Source organism: Myotis brandtii, unplaced genomic scaffold (genome assembly GCF_000412655.1).
Source record: "Myotis brandtii unplaced genomic scaffold, ASM41265v1 scaffold46, whole genome shotgun sequence".
NCBI classification, from domain to species: Eukaryota; Metazoa; Chordata; class Mammalia; order Chiroptera; family Vespertilionidae; genus Myotis; species Myotis brandtii.
In genome coordinates this window covers 4,955,152-4,961,629 of record NW_005367587.1, presented here as the reverse complement: position 1 = coordinate 4,961,629, position 6,478 = coordinate 4,955,152, and the positions used below count along the sequence as shown (strand labels likewise).

At 42.4% G+C, this 6,478-nt stretch overlaps 1 protein-coding gene and 1 pseudogene across 2 annotated transcripts in view; one reads left to right on the top strand and one right to left on the bottom strand.

The window, feature by feature from the left end:
- Window positions 1-6,478, top strand: part of B4GALT4 (UDP-Gal:betaGlcNAc beta 1,4- galactosyltransferase, polypeptide 4) — a 30,990-nt gene that overhangs the window by 5,518 nt on the left and 18,994 nt on the right. The window lies entirely within an intron of this gene.
- LOC102262614 overlaps window positions 718-6,478 on the bottom strand; it is an 8,333-nt pseudogene continuing 2,572 nt past the window's right edge.

The following is a 6,478-nucleotide window of genomic DNA, read 5'->3' as shown; positions in this document are numbered from 1 at the left end:
GACCCTTTCACAGGGGTCGCCTAAGACCATCGGAAAACACATATATAATTACATATTGTTTTTGTGATTAATCACTATGCTTTAATTATGTTCAATTTGTAACAATGGAAATACATCCTGCATATCAGATAGTTACATTACAATTCATAATAGTAGCAAAATTACAGTTATGAAGTAGCAATGAAAATAATTTTATGGTTGGGGGTCACCACAACATGAGGAACCGTATTAAAGGGTCGCGGCATTAGGAAGGTTGAGAACCACTGATCCAGAGAAATTTTTCCAACATGTTCCTAATACAAGACAGAATTCAGAATGACATGGATGGTCAAAAGGGGAATGCTAACTTTTGAAAAGGACATCCCTGGACATTCTGGGTAGGTGCTGGCACCCAAAATTTCACCAAAGAAGAATGCTGTTTCTTAATATCAGACCAAAGTGCAGAGCACTATAAATGAGAAGCCAAGTCTTCTCTTGACTGTCCATTTACTTCTGGAGAACAAACTGTGTTCCTTTTATATGAACAATTTCCATTTGAAGCATTTATTTGTTTTTCCCTGATAGAGGGAGGAAAAGGGCTTCTGTCCTGCTTGAAGTCAGTGAAGCTAAGGAACCTTAAAGTGGAGGCCAGAATGGGCAGTGAGAAATACCAGTACTTAGAGTTAGGCTGCTTTGCACCTACCCAGCATCTTCTAGAACCACCTACAACTTCATAACTCAGCTGTGAAGAACACCCTTAGGTATCGGTAGCCATTTAGCCAGTAGTTCAAGACTGGGAAACCTGAAAGGGGTAAAGTGCAGGCTGTTACCTGGAGATGAAGTGTGTGTTATCGAGGGAGAACAGGTCTCATCCTGGGCACTGGAAGGCACATTTAAGAAATTTCAAATCAAAATAGTGTCATCATGAGAGTTGCTAGTGATTTGCAATTCATCAAGCTGAAGCCAAACACACATCCAGAATGTTCTACCTATGTGTGCAAACACAATGTGCTTGCTGGGGCTCGAGGGTCGAGAGCAACTTGCAAGCCCCAAGCTTTAATTTTTCCATCTTAGGCCCCACTGACAATCCTTTTGTTATCAAACGGATGCATTGGGCCAATTCTTCGTGTTGCTCTAGAACAGGGGTCCTCAAACTTTTTAAACAGGGGGCCAGTTCACTGTCCCTCACACCGTTGGAGGGCCGGACTATAGTTTAAAAAAAACCTAATCGGCTGCTAAGCAACAGGCAGCGGTGGCAAAAACACCCGGCAGGCCGGATAAATGTTTTCAGCGGGCCGCATGTGGCCCGCGGGCCGTAGTTTGAGGACCCCTGCTCTAGAACGTTTAAACAGGTGCCACATTCAGTATCCCATAGCTTGATGGTATAACCTATCTGATGGTTCCCTAACAACCAGCCAGTCCCTGTACTGGAGCCAGGCAATGCCTTGCTTGAGCCCATTCAGAGTATGAACAAATTCCACAGGTACTCCTGCTCCAGACTTTGATGGTTCTGTCACCAGAGGCAGATACGGTGTATTATCATCAAAGTCTGCTACATTGACAGCAGCGCAGTGGGCAACCAGGAGCAGAGTGAAATCGGTTTGGCAGAGCCATGTCCCACACAGCGTTGGAGCTGTCCTTGGAACAGGTCACCATCAGTCCATTGCTGAAGCGTCAGTGCAGTCTAGCCTTATGGTGCATCAACATGTTCAGAACTTCACCCATGTTACGATCCCAGACCCTCACTGGAGAGTCTGAAGAGCTAGTCACAATGATACGTATCATCCTGGAGACAAAGGACAGAGCCCATGTGCACCATTAACACTTTCAAACATTCCAAGCTGGTTTTATCCCAAATCTTAATAGAATTATCTCGTAGGCTATTGATAATTTTTTCATCATAGTATGAACAGTAGACACCTTCACTATTTTCAGAGCACTGAATCCTCTGCAAGTTGTGAGGTTCACACTAGCAGTTGGAATCTGTCGTCTATAAAGTGAATTGGGAGAGCTACCTGTGGGTCGATTTTTATTTTAACTAATTTATTTATTTATCCTCAGCTAAGTATATGTTTATTGATTTTAGAGAGAGAGAGAAAGAGAAACATCAATCAGTTGCTTCTCATATGCGCCCTGACTGGGGATCAAACCCACAACCTAGGTATATGCCCTGACTGGGAATTGAACCCGCAGCCTTTTGATGTATGGGATGATGCTCCAACTAACTGAGCCACCTGGCCAGGGCTGTGGCTCTATTTTTAAACAGGCACCAATCCCACCCTCTTCTTTCTGAAAGTCACTTCCAGGGAGGGTCCGTGCCCACCATTCGTTCAATCAGCTTCTTCCAAAGCATCTCTTGGGAGATCACTTGCTGCCTTTCTTTGCAGACCAGCTCTGCCACATGCTGAGACCTGGGATCCAGGTAGGAAAGAATGTCTCCTGCTTTGCGATCTAAGCTTTGCTCTGGTGAAGTGGTAGTGGAGTCCCCGTGCAGCACGGGCTTCAGGGACAAGTTAGTAGGTCCATGTTGCTAATGACCTTTGGGAAACAAGGTGCTCCACAACTTCCATTTGATGCTTCAGACCGCTGGTCAAAATTTAATACACAGGTTTTTCTCTTTGTGATAGTTTCCTTCTGATGGCCTCTTTTTGGAGATGATCACCGGTGACGTCTCATTACTTATCTAGAAATTATTTTGTACTTCAGATCCACCAATCCAATGAATGAGCATATCGCTTTCAGACTGGTCTGAGAAAAGCTGTCAAGCAGCTTCCAAGATTTTTTCCATTTACTGTATCCAGCTTTCTCCCACAAATCCCAAACATGCACTCCAGTAACTGTTGAAAGACAGAAAGCAATCCCTGTACCCACCGTAGTGTCAGTGGCAAAGGATAGCCACCAAGAAATGGAAGGAAGGGTCAATGGAGTGGTGGGTCGCGAGCTCCCTGGTCTTGTCCTCCATCGGCAAATAGGGCTCCATGGTGACTCCAGAGCCCCGCCTCGCTCTCTCTGGGCAGCAGAGAACAGAGGAGGCGATGGCAGAGGCGGAGGCGGTAATCGCACCTACTCTAGCTTCCAAATGATTTCTCTTTCTGTTTCCATATTCCATCCAGGACACTACTAATTGCATTTAGTTATTTCCCCTTGTCTGCTCCAGTTTGAGATAGTTCCAGTTTTTCCCCTGTCTTTCATTATTTGGACCCCTTTGAAGAGTACCAGTTAATTATTTTGTAGAATAAAGTTTTGTAGAAGAGTACTGATTAAAGAGAGTGTTATATTACCACTGATTCATGAAGTTGAGAGGTCTTATCACGGGTGATATTAACTTTGATCACGTAGTTAAGGTGATATTTGCTAGGTTTCTCCCCTATAAAGCTAACTGTCTTTCCTTTTGTAGTTAATAATTATCCTGGAGGAGATATTTTGAGACTATGCAAACTCTGTTTATTCTCAAATTTTCACCCATTAATTTGAGCACCCCTGGTGGTTCTTGTCTGCAACCATTAGTGCAGTGGTGTTGCCTAATGGTGATTTTTTCATCTCCTGCTTCCTTATTAATTGGAAGTTTATTTGATCATTTATATCATTGTGAACTCATGGATATTCAGTTTATTCTGAAGGTTACAATACAGTGCTGTTGTCCACATAAGAAACATCCAAACATATAGAGAATTTTCATAAGAATTTATTTGAGCCAAACTGACAGTTACTAGAAAGCAAGGCCTCAGATGCTTTGGAGAATAACAGTTTTGTAGTTTCTTTTATGTGTTTGAAATTAAGGAGAGAACATAAGGAAGATTACATGAAGGTGGGAGAAAGCAAGGCGGGGTTGGATTATAGGATAGTTAAGATTATGTACTATCTTGAATTACAGGATAGTTAAAATTCTGTTTTCTCTCAAAGGTTACGCCTTTGAGGCGATTACTTCTGTCATTTCCAAGGTGTGTTAACCTAGCTGCACAAGAACAATGGACAAGGATTGTTTAATAACCTTTCTTTTTTTTTTTTTTTAAATATATTTTATTGATTTTTCACAGAGAGGAAGGAGAGGGACAGAGAGTTAGAAACATCGATGAGAGAGAAACATCGATCAGCTGCCTCCTGCACGCCCCCCACTGGGGATGTGCCTGCAACCAAGGCACATGCCCTTGACCGGAATCGAACCTGGGACCCTTGAGTCCACAGGCCGACGCTCCATCCACTGAGCCAAACCGGTTCTGGCTGTTTAATAACCTTTCACTAAAGAAGTTATAGGCCTGAGGTGTGACTACCCACCATGACCTGCCCAGTTAGGAATTTATGATTTCTTACAGGTTTTCATCCACACCATCATTATTTTCTTGTTCAGATGCTTCCAGTTTGGGCCATTAGGAGCTCAGCCTTTGAGTTTAAATGGCTTGTACATGTAAATGGCTACTTCTAGCCCACCTTTGCCCCCCAACCAAAGAACCATTGCTTCTTTAGGGTCTAGAAGGCAGTGATGATTCAGAACCCACGCAAAGGAGCTATAATCAGGAGCGTGAATACCAGAGGCCCAAGGAAGGTAGGACGATGTGGGAAAAATAGTCAGCTCTCAGGAACTCTGCAGGAGTGAAAGGAGTGGCAATTTTCAACCTCTCTGCTGGTGCTGCCCCAGAGAAACCCAAGGGAGTAGGATTGTGTGCCTGCAGCCACAGCATGCCCACTCTGAGATGTCTCCCAAATTACCAGATGGATTTAGAAACATTAGAATGCTATTTTGGCACATTTGGCAGCTGAATGGAAACCACATCTTTTCCTCCTGGTGATTAAGTGCTTAGTAAATATTTGTGGAGTGACACCTTCTGTTTCTCCTCCCCACCCCCCATGGTGGTGCATTATTTGCGTGTGTAAAGTTTCTCTAGGAATGATACTTATCATCCAGACAGATTTACCTTTTTAAAAAATATATATTTTTATTAATATCAGAGAGGAAGGGAGAGGGAGAGAGAGATAGAAATATCAATGATGAGAGGGAATCATTGATTGGATGCCTCCTGCATGCCCCCTGTTGGGGCTCCAGCCCACAACCCAGGCATGTGCTCTGACCAGAATCGAACCGTGACCTCCTGGTTCATAGGTTGATGCTCAACCACTGAGCCATGCCAGCCGGGCCCGATTTACCTTTTGTTATAGCTTATCTTCCTTACTAGATTTTTTTCTTTTATTGTTATGGAAAGTTTCAAGCATATACAAAAGTAGAGAGAAAAAGCAAATGACCTATCATCTAGCTTTAGTACTTCTCCATGTTTTGCCAATCTTATTTAATTTATTCCCCCATTTTTGAGGTGGGGCTGGCCTATTTGAAAACAGATCACAGGCATTAAAGTCTAAGAAAGGATTGAAATAAACTCTGAGTGTAAGGACTTCACCTCAGTTCCCTTTGTCTTTCCTTTGTATGCCCAGCACTATGCCTGAAAATAGCAGGTGCTCAGAAAAGACTGGTTGAATTGAGAAGAGGAAACACAAAATTATGAAAACATTATTTTTGAACTAACTCTAGGGCAAACTTCTAGAAAGGGAAAGGGTGGCAAGTCTTGCCCTAAAATAACTTCTTTCATGTTACCTGAATTTGTTTTCTCCAGCCATGATTCCTCTTTCCTTCAAGAGAACCTTGATTGAATTAGAAAACTCTCTTCAGAGAGAGAGTTCCGGGTCTCCCAGTTTTTAAAATTTTATTATGAGTAAGTCTGTTCTGATAACATTTTCCCCAAACACCAACCAGAAGTTACCTGCCCTAAAAAGAACTTTTGTTTAAAAAAAAAAAATCATCTTTTTTTATGATAAGAATAACATACGCTAATTGAAAGAAAAATAGAAAGTTACAGAGAAATAGAAAATAAAAATCATCTGTATTTCAATATGTAACTCCAGAGATAACATTATCTTTATTAGCATTCTGGTAAGATTTGAGCATGAATCACATTATAGCATGTTCCTGGAATGTACCAGGTGTGTCTGTGTATATACGCTCATTAAATTCTTACAGCAACTATTGTAAATTTTTTTTTTACTGTTTTCTAGCTGGGGAAACATGCCTAAAGGGATTGTTTTCAGTTACTTAGCTGATAAGCAGGCTGGGGAGGAGATCTCTCTTGAAAAACAGCTGTATTAGAGACTGCACCTTGGGTGTTCACTCACAGGACCACGGAGACCTCACACGTGAGCTTCCTTCGTGCTGGCTCCCTGTATAGTCAGTTTTGAGGAGAGCACTAAGACTAGAAAAAGTGAGAAGTGATTATTTTTAATTGGATCCAACATAGTCTCAATAAGCAGGGTTAGCAATGAAGAGCTAATTATTAAGTAACTAGAGGCCTGATGCATGAAATTTGTGCAAGAGTAGGCCTTCCTTCCCCCAGCTGCCAGCACTGACTTCCCTCTGGCACCTGGGATCCAGGCTTCCCTCGCAGCTCTGGCTTCATCCGGAAGGTCGTCTGGAAGGACGTCTGGTCTAATTAGCATATTATGCTTTTATTATTAT